The sequence below is a fragment of the Solanum lycopersicum genome, chromosome 5, assembly GCF_036512215.1.
Source record: "Solanum lycopersicum chromosome 5, SLM_r2.1".
Classification (NCBI taxonomy): Eukaryota; Viridiplantae; Streptophyta; class Magnoliopsida; order Solanales; family Solanaceae; genus Solanum; species Solanum lycopersicum.
The window spans coordinates 20,705,986-20,720,594 of record NC_090804.1 but is presented as its reverse complement, the minus strand read 5'-3'; positions in this window follow the sequence as shown (position 1 = coordinate 20,720,594).

The window sequence follows — 14,609 nt, the reverse complement described above, 5'->3', positions numbered from 1 at the left end:
TTTTAAAGCTATTTTCTCCATTATCATCTTTATCAAGTGAAACAAGGGTATTCCCGTCAAGATTGCCTGCCATTCATGTTTTTTCTTGTTGCAGAGGAGGCCTCCTAACACAGTTGCAGCCAAAGGTATACCTTGACACATTTCAACAATCCTTTTCTCCATACCCATTATTTCCTCTGGAACTTCCCCATCAACGAATGCTTTTTGTTTGAAAATTGACCAGCAATGATGTTCTGTTAATTTTTCCAACATATAAGGTCCTACTACTATTGCTGACGTCACCAGTTCCATACAGGTATTCACAAGAATGCAGTTTTCTCGAGATGTATTTATTCCTCGCAAGGTATCCACAAAGTAATGCCACAACGTTGGGTCAACATGCCACAAATCATCCACGACAAGCAAATATTTTTTTCCTGTCAGTTCATCTCAAATTTTCTTGACTATAATATCTTTGCTCTGGACCTCAAGTTTCTTCTATGTCAATGATTCGAGGACTAATTCAAGAAAGATCTTCATTACCAACATTTCAGGTAGACACAGCCAAACTTTTTTTTCAAAGTGTTTCTCAATCTGTTCATCATTAAAAATTATTTTATCCAATGTTGTCTTCCCTAAAAACCCCATACCTACTATGGTAAAGAACAACATCTTCTCTCATGTTCAAAATCTTCTCCTTCAGAAACATCCTTATCTCTACCAACAACATCCAAAATAATTAGTATGGAATCATTTTCTCGAATTTGTAGTATTTGCGGGGAAGGAACTATCAATGATTGGATACCTAGGTGTTGGCTAACTTATTGATAGACATCAACTCTTGAGTGACGTTGTTGATTTTTCGAGACATTTTGCACTTAAAAGAAATATGAGGAAAGAAATCAAGGACTTTTTTCACTGGGTTATTTATAATCTTCATCAATTTATTTTTGAGGGATTCATATCTTAATTGGTCAAACACATTTTTAGCAACTCTCTCAAGCCTCATGGCCATTGTTCCACAACCTGTTTCTCAACTTATGGACTTTCTACGTCATGAATGAAAGCTTGGATTAAGTATACATTTTGTATAAGTATTTCCAGATAATTGTTAAAGTTTCCTGAGCTTTTGATCTCGTCGATAGTTAGAGAAAGAATCTTCTCAAGCACAACTTGAAAAGAAGCTCCAATTACAGGATCAGCCAAAGTTGTTATGATCCTTCACAAAGTTGTCTTCTTCATCTGTACACCAAAGTTCTTGATAAGTCTTATTTTTCTACTATTTGTTTATGGACCACTAGAATCAAGATAGACAACAATTTGAATAAAGAATCCCTTTTGTGGATTAGTTAGCTAATATATATTTTAGGTGCTGGTTGTGTTTTTTTTTAATTCTAATGAATGCAGTCATTTACCAATTAGTAGTTGACAAAACAAAGTCAAGCAATAATTTGGCTTCAAAATGGAGGTCTTGTCTAGATATCCAGTACCCAAGCACAATGACTTCACCCACCCATTGGAGTTAGTGGTTCTTCGTATCGATCTTCTCTGTAGACATTGTCCATAGAGCATATTTGGGATCTTGTCGTACAATCACAGATTATTGATAGATTGGGGAGTGTAAGCTATTGTTCTTAATATATATATATTTCACCGATATGATGTACCACTATAACAACATTTTTAGCGGCAATAAATATGCACATTAACAAAGGGTGTTAAAATCATTACCTACATTGTCATTGGATCCAATACATATATAAAGAATGTCAATTGCCGCTAAAAGTACATATTTAGTGATAATTAAGTTATTATCGTTAATTAATTGTCCCTGAAGATCATTTTTTATATAGTGTGTCGTTAGGATTCAACCAAGAGCAGAGCTACACTTCGTCCGAAAAGTGCACAATATATATAAGTAAAATAATACTTTAAATGGTTACATAACACATTTTGGACACCATTGAACAATAAAATATCTTAGCCCATTATTTTTTTTCACACAACCAAAGCTAAGGCCTCTGTCAACGGCTGTGCAGGATCGATTCCCCCTAACTATGGTTTTTTATTATATTTTCAAACCGCTCCTAATTAACTTATAAATCATAATTAATACATCGTTTATTTTCAAAAAGATATTATCGATTAAATTTTCTTAAACAAGAGACTTGCTGTAACGACCTATTTAGTCGTTTTGAGCAGCAGATTTTATTTCTGGAAAAACTGGCAGAGACGATGGACCCCACGACTGACCGTCATGGGCACGACGGACCATCGAGGGGGTCTCGTTCCAAAACACTTAGAATTCTGAAATTTAGGTACTGAAATCGACTCTCTGAACTTCGTGACGACATGGCAGGACGGACAGTCGTGGGCACGATGGACCGTCACAGACTCTTCAAGGAAATTGAGTCTCTGAACTCTATGACGGAGCAGCAGGACGGACCGTCGCAGGCACGACGGGGCGTCACAGGCTGCGTAATCTCAGGCTGAGTCGGATTTCTTTAATGTTTTAAGGGACGTTTTTGACTATTCCTGCTTTAATTATAAAGTAAGTGGGTTAATGTTAATAAGTCTAATTACTTGGGGGTTAAAAGAGGTAACCTTAAGTTAAATAGTGGGTTATTATTGCCATATTTTATTCTTAATTATATGCTAATTAGGGTAAAAGAAAGAGGGGTTGAATAAAAAAAATAGAAAGAACAAGAAGAGAGAGAGAGGATCGATCGAGAAGGGGAAAACACAAAGCTTTGGGAATTTGCTTGCTTGATCACTAATCTTCGGTGGAGGTAGGTTATGGTTTTTATATGCTATTCGTAGTAAACTCTTAATAGCGAATGATATGTATTGGTAGTATTGTAAACCCTTCTATATGCTTAATTGTATGCTTGCATGAATGTGATTATGTAATTGTGATATAATAAGCATGATGAAGCTATTGAATCCTAAATCTTGAAAAGAAAACCCTAATCTACCTTGTTAATAATGATGCCTTGGTATAAAAGAAGGCTTGATGAACGAAAGTGGTGAGATTAGGGGATCGGGTGCCACGTTCTGGTACCAGGATAGTATATGAGGATCGGAGTGTCACGTTCCGACACCAGGATAGAATATGGATCGGGTGCCACGTTCCAGTACCAGGATAGACTATGGATCGGGTGTCACGTTCCGACACCAGGATAGAATGAGGATCAGAGTGTCACATTCCGACACAAGGATAGTATATGAGGAGCAGAGTTTCACGTACTGACACGAGGGGAATAAAGATAATGAATCTTGAAAGATGTTAATATACTCAATCTAATGAACCTAATTCCCAAATGAGTATGATGAGGAGGCGTGAGTCCTCATTGATGTGCTTGGTGTTGTGACCAAGGGTTGTGGTAATTGTAAATGCTGCATGCTAAGGATATTAGTTGATTTTATGATGTTATCTGATATATACTGTTTTCTATTTTGAGTTGGCCGATGATACCTACTCAGTACTTGTGTTTGTACTGACTCCCCCCCTACTTTTATGTTTTCTTCTTTGTTATTTGTGGAGTGCAGCAAACGTGCCGTCGTCTTCAACTCAACCGCAACTCTAGCCAGTCTTTAATACTCCGGATATCAGGGTGAGCTAATGCTTCTAGCTTGGATTGGATCTTCCTCTTCATGTCTTGATGCCTTGAACTTCCGGCAGGGACTAGCTTTTACCTATTTTAGCTTCTTAGAATACTCTTAGTGTAGTAATTTAATCATAGATGTTCTTGTGGTGATGACTTCCAGATTTTGGGGATAATAATAGTTGTTGAGTTTTTAGAAGTTATTTAATCGATTTTCATTAATGAGTTTAAGTCTTCCGCATTATATTGTGTTATTATATTGAAATGTTGGGTTTTGTATTGGTTGGTTCGCTCACATAGGAGGATAAGTGTGAGTGCCAGCTGCGACCCGATTTGGGTCGTGACAAACTTGGTATCAGAGCATTAGGTTCGTTGGTCTCATCACACAAGAACGAGTCTAGTAGAGTCTTACGGAACGGTAGGGGGACGCCTTTACTTTTCTTTGAGAGGCTATAAGACATTAGGAAAATTCCATTCTTTCATTCTTTCTTTCGTGCTATTACTTGGGTCCAATTGGTATCTAGGTGATACAAATTGGTATCTGACCATCTTCACTCTATTTCGCAGATGGTTAGAAATAGAGAAACAACCGCGCCAACATCAACATCAGCAAGACAAGATGAATCTGAGCCAGCCACTGAGACTGTAGCTCGAAGAGGAGCAGTGGCAAGAGGCCGCGGTAGAGGTCGTGGGAGGACGTCCTCTAGAAGAAGAGGACGAGCGCCTAGCCCATCTGGTACTAGAGCGGTGACTCCTCCACTGAATGAGGAAGTAGTAAGAGAGGGGGAGGATTGGGAGAATGAACAAGTGCAGAATGAGGAAATGCCACCCCAACCTACCCCAGAGATGATCAATCAGGTTCTGGCTTATCTTAGCGGGTTATCTGATCAGGGCCAGACACCTCCAGTGTTTTCTGCACCAGCACCTCAGGTTCCGGAGGTACAACATGCGGCTACTATGGCTCCCCGCATGGATACCTCATTGGAAATAGGCACGTTTCCTCGGTTGACTACAAGGCCTATAATGACGAGTGATCAGCATGAACTTTTCAGTAAGTTCTTGAAATTGAAACCTCCAGTCTTCAAGGGTGCTAAATCAGAAGAAGCCTACGATTTTCTAGTTGACTGTCATGAGCTACTACACAAGATGGGTATAGTAGAACGGTTTGGTGTTGAGTTTGTGACTTATTAGTTTCAACGGAACGCCAAAATGTGGTGGCGGTCACATGTTGAGTGTCAACCAACAGAGGCACCACCTATGACTTGGGCATCATTCTCTTGCTTGTTTATGTTGAAGTATATCCCCCGGACTTTGAGGGATAGGAAAAGAGATGAATTCTTGAGCCTAGAGCAAGGTAGGATGTCGGTTACTGCATATGAGGCTAAGTTTCGTACACTTTCCAGATATGCCACTCAGCTTTGTTTCAGTCCACAAGAGTGGATTCGCCGTTTTGTGAAGGGGTTGAGGTCAGAGTTGCGGATTTCAGCCTTACAAGTAGCGGCTACAGCGAAAATCCTTTCAAGAAGTGGTAGACTTCGTGATAGAGGTGGAAGGAGTGAAGCCAGATGACTTCACCATGGCTTCGACATCAAAAAAGTTTCGAAAGGGAGGTGAGTTTAATGGTTCTTACTCTAGAGGACAGGGTTCAGGAGGTTACTCAGTCCGACCAATTCAGTCTTCACTACAGACTGTAGTTGGGGGTCCACCTCAGACCGGTCAACACTTCTCTGAGAGACCTATGCTTGAATCCGTAGAGTGTTATGGATGTGGATAGACTGGACACATTAAGAGGTATTGTCCAAAACAGAGTTATAGAACTCCAAATGTTAGAGGTACAGGTGGTTATGGAAGAGGCCGTTATTCTGGAGGACGTGGTGGCCGAGGTAATGGTGGTCACCAAAACGGCTGGGGTTATGGGCAAACTGGAGCCACTACAACACAACATGGAAGGGGCAACGGACAGACAAGTAATGGGGCCCATTATTACGCTTGCCCTGGGGGATCTGAAGCGGAGACATCTGCTGATGTCATCACAAGTAATCTTTTGGTTTGTGATTGCATGGCTTCTGTATTTTTTGATCATTGATCCACGTTTTCTTATGTATCTTCTTCATTTTCTACTGGTCTTAATTTACCTTGTGAATTACTTGACATGCCTATTCGTGTTTCTACTCCGGTGGGTGAGTCTGTGATAGTTGAAAAAGTATATAGGTCTTGTTTGGTAACTTTTGTGGGGAGTAATACTTATGTAGACTTGGTTATCTTAGAAATGGTTGATTTTGATGTAATTCTGGGTATGACTTGGCTTTCTCCGAATTTTGCGATCTTGGATTGTAATGCTAAATCTGTGATGTTAGCCAAGCCTAGGACAGATCCGTTAGTGTGGGAGGGCGACTACACTCCCACTCCGGTTCGTATCATCTCCTTTCTTCGTGCTAAGAGAATGTTAGTAAAGGGTGTTTAGATTTCTTGGCACATCTCGGGGATGAAACTACTCAAGTACCTTCGATTGAGTCAGTTTCGATAGTCCGTGAGTTTTTGGATGTGTTCCCTGCAGATCTTCCTGGTATGCCACCAGATAGGGATATTGACTTCTGCATTGATCTTAAACAAGGCACTCGCCCCATTTCTATGCCCCCTTATGGAATGGCTCCCGATGAGTTAAGGGAGTTAAAGGCTCAACTTCAAGAGTTGTTAGGGAAAGGCTTCATTAGACCAAGTGCATCTCCTTGGGGTGCTCCGGTATTATTTGTGAAGAAAAAGGATGGGAGTTTCTGGATGTGCATAGACTACCAGCAGTTGAACAAGGTAACTATTAAGAACAAATATCCCATTCCTCGCATTGATGACTTGTTCGATTAGTTACAAGGTGCTTGTGTCTTCTCTAAGATTTACTTGAGATCCGGTTATCATCAATTGAAAATACGAGCAACGGATGTGCCAAATACTGCTTTTCGGACAAGGTATGGGCATTACGAGTTTGTAGTGATGTCTTTTGGTCTTACGAATGCCCCTGCTGCTTTCATGAGCTTGATGAACGGGATTTTTAAGCCATATCTGGATCTCTTTGTGATCGTATTTATTGATGATATACTGATCTACTGAAAGTACAAGAAAGAACATGAGGAGCATTTGAGAATGGTATTGGAAATGTTGAGGGAGAAAAAGCTTTATGCCAAATTCTCCAAGTGTGAGTTTTGGCTAGATTCAGTGTCCTTCTTGGGGCACGTGGTGTCTAAGGATGGAGTGATGGTGGATCCTTCTAAGATTGAGACAGTGAAGAATCGGGAAAGACCTACTAATGTGTCAGAAATAAGGAGCTTTGTTGGTTTAGCTAGCTATTACCGTCGATTTGTCAAGGGATTCTCTTCCATTGCTTACCAATTGACGAACTTGACTAAGCAGAATGTTCCATTTATATGGTCGGACGAGTGTGAAGAAAGCTTTCAGAAGCTCAAGACCTTGTTGACTACTGCACCAATTCTCACCTTGCCCGTGGAAGGTAAGAACTTCATTGTTTATTGTGATGCATCCTATTTTGGGTTGGGTGCAGTGTTAATGCAAGATAAGAATGTAATTTCTTATGCTTCGAGGCAATTAAAGGTGCATGAACGTAACTATCCGACCCATGATTTGGAATTGGCCGCGGTACTATTTGCATTAAAGCAATGGAGGCACTATTTATATGGGGTTAAGTGTGAGGTCTATACGGATAATCGTAGCCTACATTATGTTTTTACTCAGAAGGATTTGAACTTGAGACAGAGGAGATGGATGGAACTACTGAAGGACTACGATATCACTATCTTGTATCATCCGGGAAAGGCTAATGTTGTGGCAGACGCCTTAAGTAGAAAGGCAGGGAGCATGGGAAGTCTAGCTCATTTGCAAGTTTCCAGACGTCCATTGGCTAGAGAGGTTCACACTCTAGCTAACGACTTGATGAGATTAGAAGTAAATGAGAAGGGAGGATTGTTGGCTTGTGTGGAGGTAAGATCTTCTATTCTTGACAAGATTAAGAGAAAACAGTTTGATGATGAGAAACTGAGCCGAATCCAAGATAAAGTATTGCGAGAAGAGTCTAAGGAAGCACAAATCGATGAGAAAGGTGTTTTGAGAATCATGGGAAGGGTATGTGTACCCCGAGTTGATGATTTGATCAACACTATTCTGACAGAGGCTCATAGTTCAAGGTATTCTATACATCCTGGTGCAACCAAGATGTACCGTGACCTAAAGCAACACTTTTGGTGGAGTAGAATGAAGCGTGATATTGTTAATTTTATTGCCAAATGTCCAAACTGTCAACAAGTAAAGTATGAACACCAGAGGCCCGGAGGAACACTTCAGAGAATGCCCATTCCTGAATGTAAGTGGGAAAGGATTGCAATGGATATCATGGTTGGTCTTCCCAAGACAATGGGTAAGTATGACTCCATTTGGGTAATTGTTGATAGGTTAACTAATTCTGCTCACTTTATTCTGGTCAAGGTGACTTACAATGCAGAGAAGTTAGTCAAACTGTACATCTCGGAAGTGGTGCGATTGCATAGGGTTCCACTCTCCATTATATCAGATAGAGGTACGCAGTTTACCTCTATGTTTTGGAAAACATTGCATGAGGAATTGGGTACTAGGTTAGACCTTAGTACTGCGTTCCATCCTCAGACCGATGGTCAGTCTGAGAGAACGATTCAAGTGTTGGAGGATATGCTTCGTGCATGTGTGATAGAGTTTGGTGGCCATTGGGATAACTTCTTACCCTTAGCGGAGTTTTCATACAATAATAGCTATCACTCAAGTATTGATATGGCCCCATTTGAAGCATTGTATGGGAGGAGATGTAGGTCTCCCATTGGTTGGTTTGATGCATTTGAGGTTAGACCTTGGGGTACTGACCTTTTGAGAGATTCATTAGAGAAAGTGAAATCTATTCAAGAAAAGCTGTTAGCGGCGCAAAGTAGGCAAAAGAAATATGCAGATCGAAAGGTTAGGGACTTGGAGTTTATGGAGGGTAAGCAAGTTTTGTTGAAGGTTTCGCCCATGAAAGGGGTGATGCGGTTTGGTAAAAGAGGTAAACTAAGCCCGAGGTATATTGGTCCCTTTGAAGTACTTAAGCGAGTAGGGGAGGTGGCTTATGAGTTAGCCTTACCTCCAAGTCTGTCCGGAGTGCATCCGGTATTTCATGTGTCTATGTTTAAAAGATACCACGGGGATGGAAATTACATTATCCGTTGGGATTCAGTTTTGCTTGATGAGAATCTGTCTTGTGAGGAGGAACCGATTGTTATTTTAGATAGAGAAGTCCGCAAGTTGAGGTCGAGGGAGATTGCATCCATCAAGGTTCAATGGAAGAAAATAAACCCGTTGAAGAGGCCACTTGGGAGAAAGAGGCTGATATGCAAGAAAGATACCCACACCTGTTTAAAGATTCAGGTACTCCTTCTCGCCCTTGTTTTTCTTCTTGTGATCGTTCGAGGACGAACGATGGGTAAATTGGTATCTATTGTAATGACCTGTTTAGTCATTTTGAGCAGCAGATTTTATTTCTGGAAAAACTGGCATAGACGACGGACCCCACGATGGACCGTCATGGGCACGACGGACCGTCGAGGGGGTCTCGTTCCAAAACACTTAGAATTCTAAAGTTTGGGTACTGAAATCGACTCTCTGAACTTCGTGACGACATGGCAGGACGGGCCGTCGTGGGCACGACGGACCGTCACAGACTCTTCAAGGAAATTGAGTCTCTGAACTCTGTGATGGAGCAGCAGGACAGACCGTCGCAGGCACGACAGGCCGTCACAGGCTTCGTAATCCCAGGCTGAGTCGGATTTCTTTAATGTTTTAAGGGACGTTTTTGACTATTCCTGCTTTAATTATAAAGTTAGTGGGTTAATGTTAATAAGTCTAATTACTTGGGGGTTAAAAGAGGTAACCTTAAGTTAATTAGTGGGTTATTATTGCCATCTTTTATTCTTAATTATATGCTAATTAGGGTAAAAGAAAGAGGGTTTGAATAAAAAAATGGAAAGAACAAGAAGAGAGAGAGAGGATCGATCGAGAAGGGGATAACACAAAGCTTTGGGGAATTGGCTTGCTTGATCACTAATCTTCGGTGGAGGTAGGTTATGGTTTTTATATGTTATTCTTAGTAAACTCTTAATAGTGAATGATATGTATTGGTAGTATTGTAAATCCTTCTATATGCTTAATTGTATGCTTGCATGAATGTGATTATGTAATTGTGATATAATAAGCATGATGAAGCTATTGACTCCTAAATCTTGAAAATAAAGCCCTAATCTACCTTGTTAATGATGATGCCATGGTATAAAAGAAGGCTTGATGAATGAAAATGGTGAGATTAGGGGATCGGGTTCCACGTTCCGGCACCAGGATAGTATATGAGGATCGGAGTGTCAAGTTCCGACACCAGGATAGAATATGGATCGGGTGCCACGTTCCGGTACCAGGATAGACTATGGATCGGGTGTCACGTTCTGACTCCAGGATAGAATGAGGATCGGAGTGTCACGTTCCGACACCAGGATAGTATATGAGGAGTAGAGTGTCACGTACCGACACGAGAGGAATAAAGATAATGAATCTTGAAAGATGTTAATATACTCAATCTAATGAACCTAATCCCCAAATGAGTATGATGAGGAGGCGTGAGTCCTCATTGATATGCTTGGTGTTGTGACCAAGGGTTATGGTAATTGTAAATGCTGCATGCTAAGGATATTAGTTGATTTTATGATGTTATCTAATATATACTGTTTTCTATTTTGAGTTGGCCGATGATACCTACTCAGTACTTGTGTTTGTACTGACCCCCCTACTTTTATGTTTTCTTCTTTGTTATTTGTGGAGTGCAGCAAACGTGCCGTCGTCTTCAACTCAACCGCAACTCTAGCCAGTCTTCAATACTCCGGATATCAGGGTTAGCTAATGCTTCTAGCTTGGACTGGATCTTCCTCTTCATGTCTTGATTCCTTGAACTTCCGGCATGGACTAGCTTTTACTTATTTTAGCTTCTTAGAATACTCTTAGTGTAGTAATTTAATCATAGATGTTCTTGTGGTGATGACTTCAAGATTTTGGGGATAATAATAGTTGTTGAGTTTTTCGAAGTTATTTAATCGATTTTCATTAATGAGATTAAGTCTTCCGCAATATATTGTGTTATTAAATTGAAATGTTTGGTTTTGTATTGGTTGGTTCGCTCACATATGAGGGTAAGTGTGGATGCCAGTCGCGACCCGATTTGGGTCGTGACAAACTTGATATCAGAGCATTAGGTTCATTGGTCTCATCACACAAGAACGAGTCTAGTAGAGTCTTACGGAATGGTAGGGGGACGACTTTACTTTTCTTTGAGAGGCTATAAGACTTCAGGAAAATTCCATTCTTTCATTCTTTCTTTCGTGCTATTACTTGGGTCCAATTGGTATCTAGGTGATACAAATTGGTATCTGACCATCTTCACTCTATTTCGCAGATGGTTAGAACTAAAGCAACAACCGCGCCAACATCAACATCAGCAAGACAAGATGCATCTGAGCCAGCCACTGAGACTGTAGCTCAAAGAGGAGCAGTGGCAAGAGGCCGCGGTAGAGGTCATGGGAGGACGTCCTCTAGAAGAAGAGGACGAGCGCCTAGCCCATCTGGTACTAGGGCGGTGACTCCTCCACCGAATGAGGAAGTAGTAAGAGGGGGGGAGGATGGGGAGAATGAACAAGTGCAGAATAAGGAAATGCCACCGAATGAGGAAATGCCACCCCAACCTACCCCAGAGATGATCAATCAGGTTCTGGCTTATCTTAGCGGGTTATCTGATCAGGGTCACACACCTCTAGTGTTTTTTGCACCAGCACCTCAGGTTCCGGAGGTACAACATGCGGCTACTATGGCTCCCTGCATGGATGCCTCATTGGAAATAGGCACGTTTCCTCGGTTGACTACAGGGCCTATAATGACGAGTGATCAGCATGAACTTTTCAGTAAGTTCTTGAAATTGAAACCTCCAGTCTTCAAGGGTGCTGAATCAAAAGATGCCTACGATTTTCTGGTTGACTGTCATGAGCCACTACACAAGATGGGTATAGTAGAACGGTTTGGTGTTGAGTTTGTGACTTATCAGTTTCAAGGGAACGCCAAAATGTGGTGGCGGTCACATGTTGAGTGTCAACCAACAGAGGCACCACCTATGACTTGGGCATCATTCTCTAGCTTGTTTATGGAGAAGTATATCCCACGGACTTTGAGGGATAGGAAAAGAGATGAATTCTTGAGCCTAGAGCAAGGTAGGATGTTGGTTACTGCATATGAGGCTAAGTTTCGTGCACTTTCCAGATATGCCACTCAGCTTTATTTCACTCCACAAGAGCGGATTCGCCGTTTTGTGAAGGGGTTGAGGTCAGAGTTGCGGATTTCAGCCTTACAGGTAGCGGCTAAAGCGACATCCTTTCAGGAAGTGGTAGACTTCGTGATAGAGGTGGAAGGAGTGAAGCCAGATGACTTCACCATGGCTTCGACATCAAAAAGGTTTCGAAAGGGAGGTGAGTTTAATGGTTCTTACTCTAGAGAACAGGGTTCAGGAGGTTACTGAGTCCGACCAATTCATTCTTCACTACAGACTGTAGTTGGGGGTCCACCTCAGACCGGGCAACACTTCTCTAAGAGACCTACGCTTGAATCCAGAGAGTGTTATGGATGTGGAGAGACTGGACACATTAAGAGGTATTGTCCAAAACAGAGTTACAGACCTCCAAATGTTAGAGGTAGAGGTGGTTATGGAAGAGGTCGTTATTCTGGAGGACGTGGTGGTTGAGGTAATGGTGGTCACCAAAACGGCCGGGGTGATGGGCAAACCGGAGCCACTACAACACAACATGGTAGGGGCAACAGACAGACAAGTAATGGGGCCCATTGTTACGCTTTCCCTGGGGGATCTAAAAGGGAGACATCTGATGCTGTCATCACAGGTAATCTTTCGGTTTGTGATTGTATGGCTTGTGTATGGTTTGATCCTGGATCCACTTTTTCTTATGTATCTTCTTCATTTGCTACTGGTCTTAATTTACTTTGGTAATTACTTGACATGCCTATTCGTGTTTCTACTCCGGTGGGTGAGTTTGTGATAGTTGAAAAAGTATATAGGTCTTGTTTGGTGACTTTTGTGGGGAGTAATACTTATGTAGACTTGGTTATCTTAGAAATTGTTGATTTTGATGTAATTCTGGGTATGACTAGGCTTTCTCCGAATTTTGCGATCTTGGATTGTAATGCTAAAACTGTGACGTTAGCCAAGCCTGGGACAGATCTGTTAGTGTTGGAAGGCGACTACACTTCCACTCCGATTCGTATCATCTACTTTTTTCGTGCTAAGAGAATGGTTAGTAAAGGGTGTTTATATTTCTTGGCACATCTCAAGGATGACACTACTCAAGTACCTTAGATTGAGTCGATTTTGATAGTCCGTGAGTTTTTGGATGTGTTCCCTGCAGATCTTCCTGGAATGCCACCAGATAGGGATATTGACTTCTGCATTGATCTTGAACCAGGCACTCGCCCCATTTCTATACCCCCTTATAGAATGGCTCCCGCTGAGTTAAGGGAGTTAAAGGCTCAACTTCAAGAGTAGTTAGGGAAAGGCTTCATTAGACCAAATGCATCTCCTTGGGGTGCTCCGGTGTTATTTGTGAAGAAAAAGGATGGGAGTTTCCGAATGTGCATAGACTAGCGGCAGTTGAACAAGGTAACTATTAAGAACAAATATCCCATTCCTCGCATTGATGACTTGTTCGATCAGTTACAAGGTGCTTGTGTCTTCTCCAAGATTGACTTGAGATCTGGTTATCATCAATTGAAAATACGAGCAACGGATGTGCCAAAGACTGCTTTTCGGACTAGATATGGGCATTACAAATTTGTAGTGATGTCTTTTGGTCTTACGAATGCCCCTGCTGCTTTCATGAGCTTGATGAACGGGATTATTAAGCCATATCCGGATCTCTTTGTGATCGTATATATTGATGATATACTGATATACTCAAAGAGCAAGAAAGAACGTGAGGAACATTTGAGAATGGTATTGGAAATGTTGAGGGAGAAAAAGCTTTATGCCAAATTCTCCAAGTGTGAGTTTTGGCTAGATTAAGTGTCCTTCTTGGGGCGCGTGGTGTCTAAGGATGGAGTGATGGTGGATCCTTCTAAGATTGAGACAGTGAAGAATCGGGAAAGACCTACTAATGTGTCAGAAATAAGGAGCTTTGTTGGTTTAGCTAGCTATTACCATGGATTTGTCAAGGGATTCTCTTCCATTGCTTTCCAAGTGACGAACTTGACTAAGCAGAATGTTCCATTTTTATGGTCGGACGAGTGTGAAGAAAGCTTTCAGAAGCTCAAGACCTTGTTCACTACTGCACCAATTCTCACCTTGCCCCTGGAAGGTAAGAACTTCATTGTTTATTGTGATGCATCCTATTCTGGGTTGGGTGAAGTGTTAATGCAAGAGAAGAATGTAATTGCTTATGCTTCGAGGCAATTAAAGGTGCATGAACGTAACTATCCGACCCATGATTTGGAATTTGCCGCGGTAATATTTGCATTAAAGCAATGGAGGCACTATTTATATGGGGTTAAGTGTGAGGTCTATACGGATCATCGTAGCCTACAGTATGTTTTTACTCAGAAGGATTTGAACTTGAGACAGAGGAGATGGATGGAACTACTGAAGGACTACGATATCACTATCTTGTATCATCCGGGAAAGGCTAATGTTGTGGCAGACGCCTAAGTAGAAAGGCAGGGAGCATGGGAAGTCTAGCTCACTTGCAAGTTTCCAGATGTCCATTGGCTAGAGAGGTTCAGACTCTAGCTAACGACTTGATGAGATTAGAAGTAAATGAGAAGGGAGGATTGTTGGCTTGTGTGGAGGCAAGATCTTCTTTTCTTGACAAGATTAAGGGAAAAAAGTTTGATGATGAGAAACTGAGCCGAATCCAAGATAAAGTATTG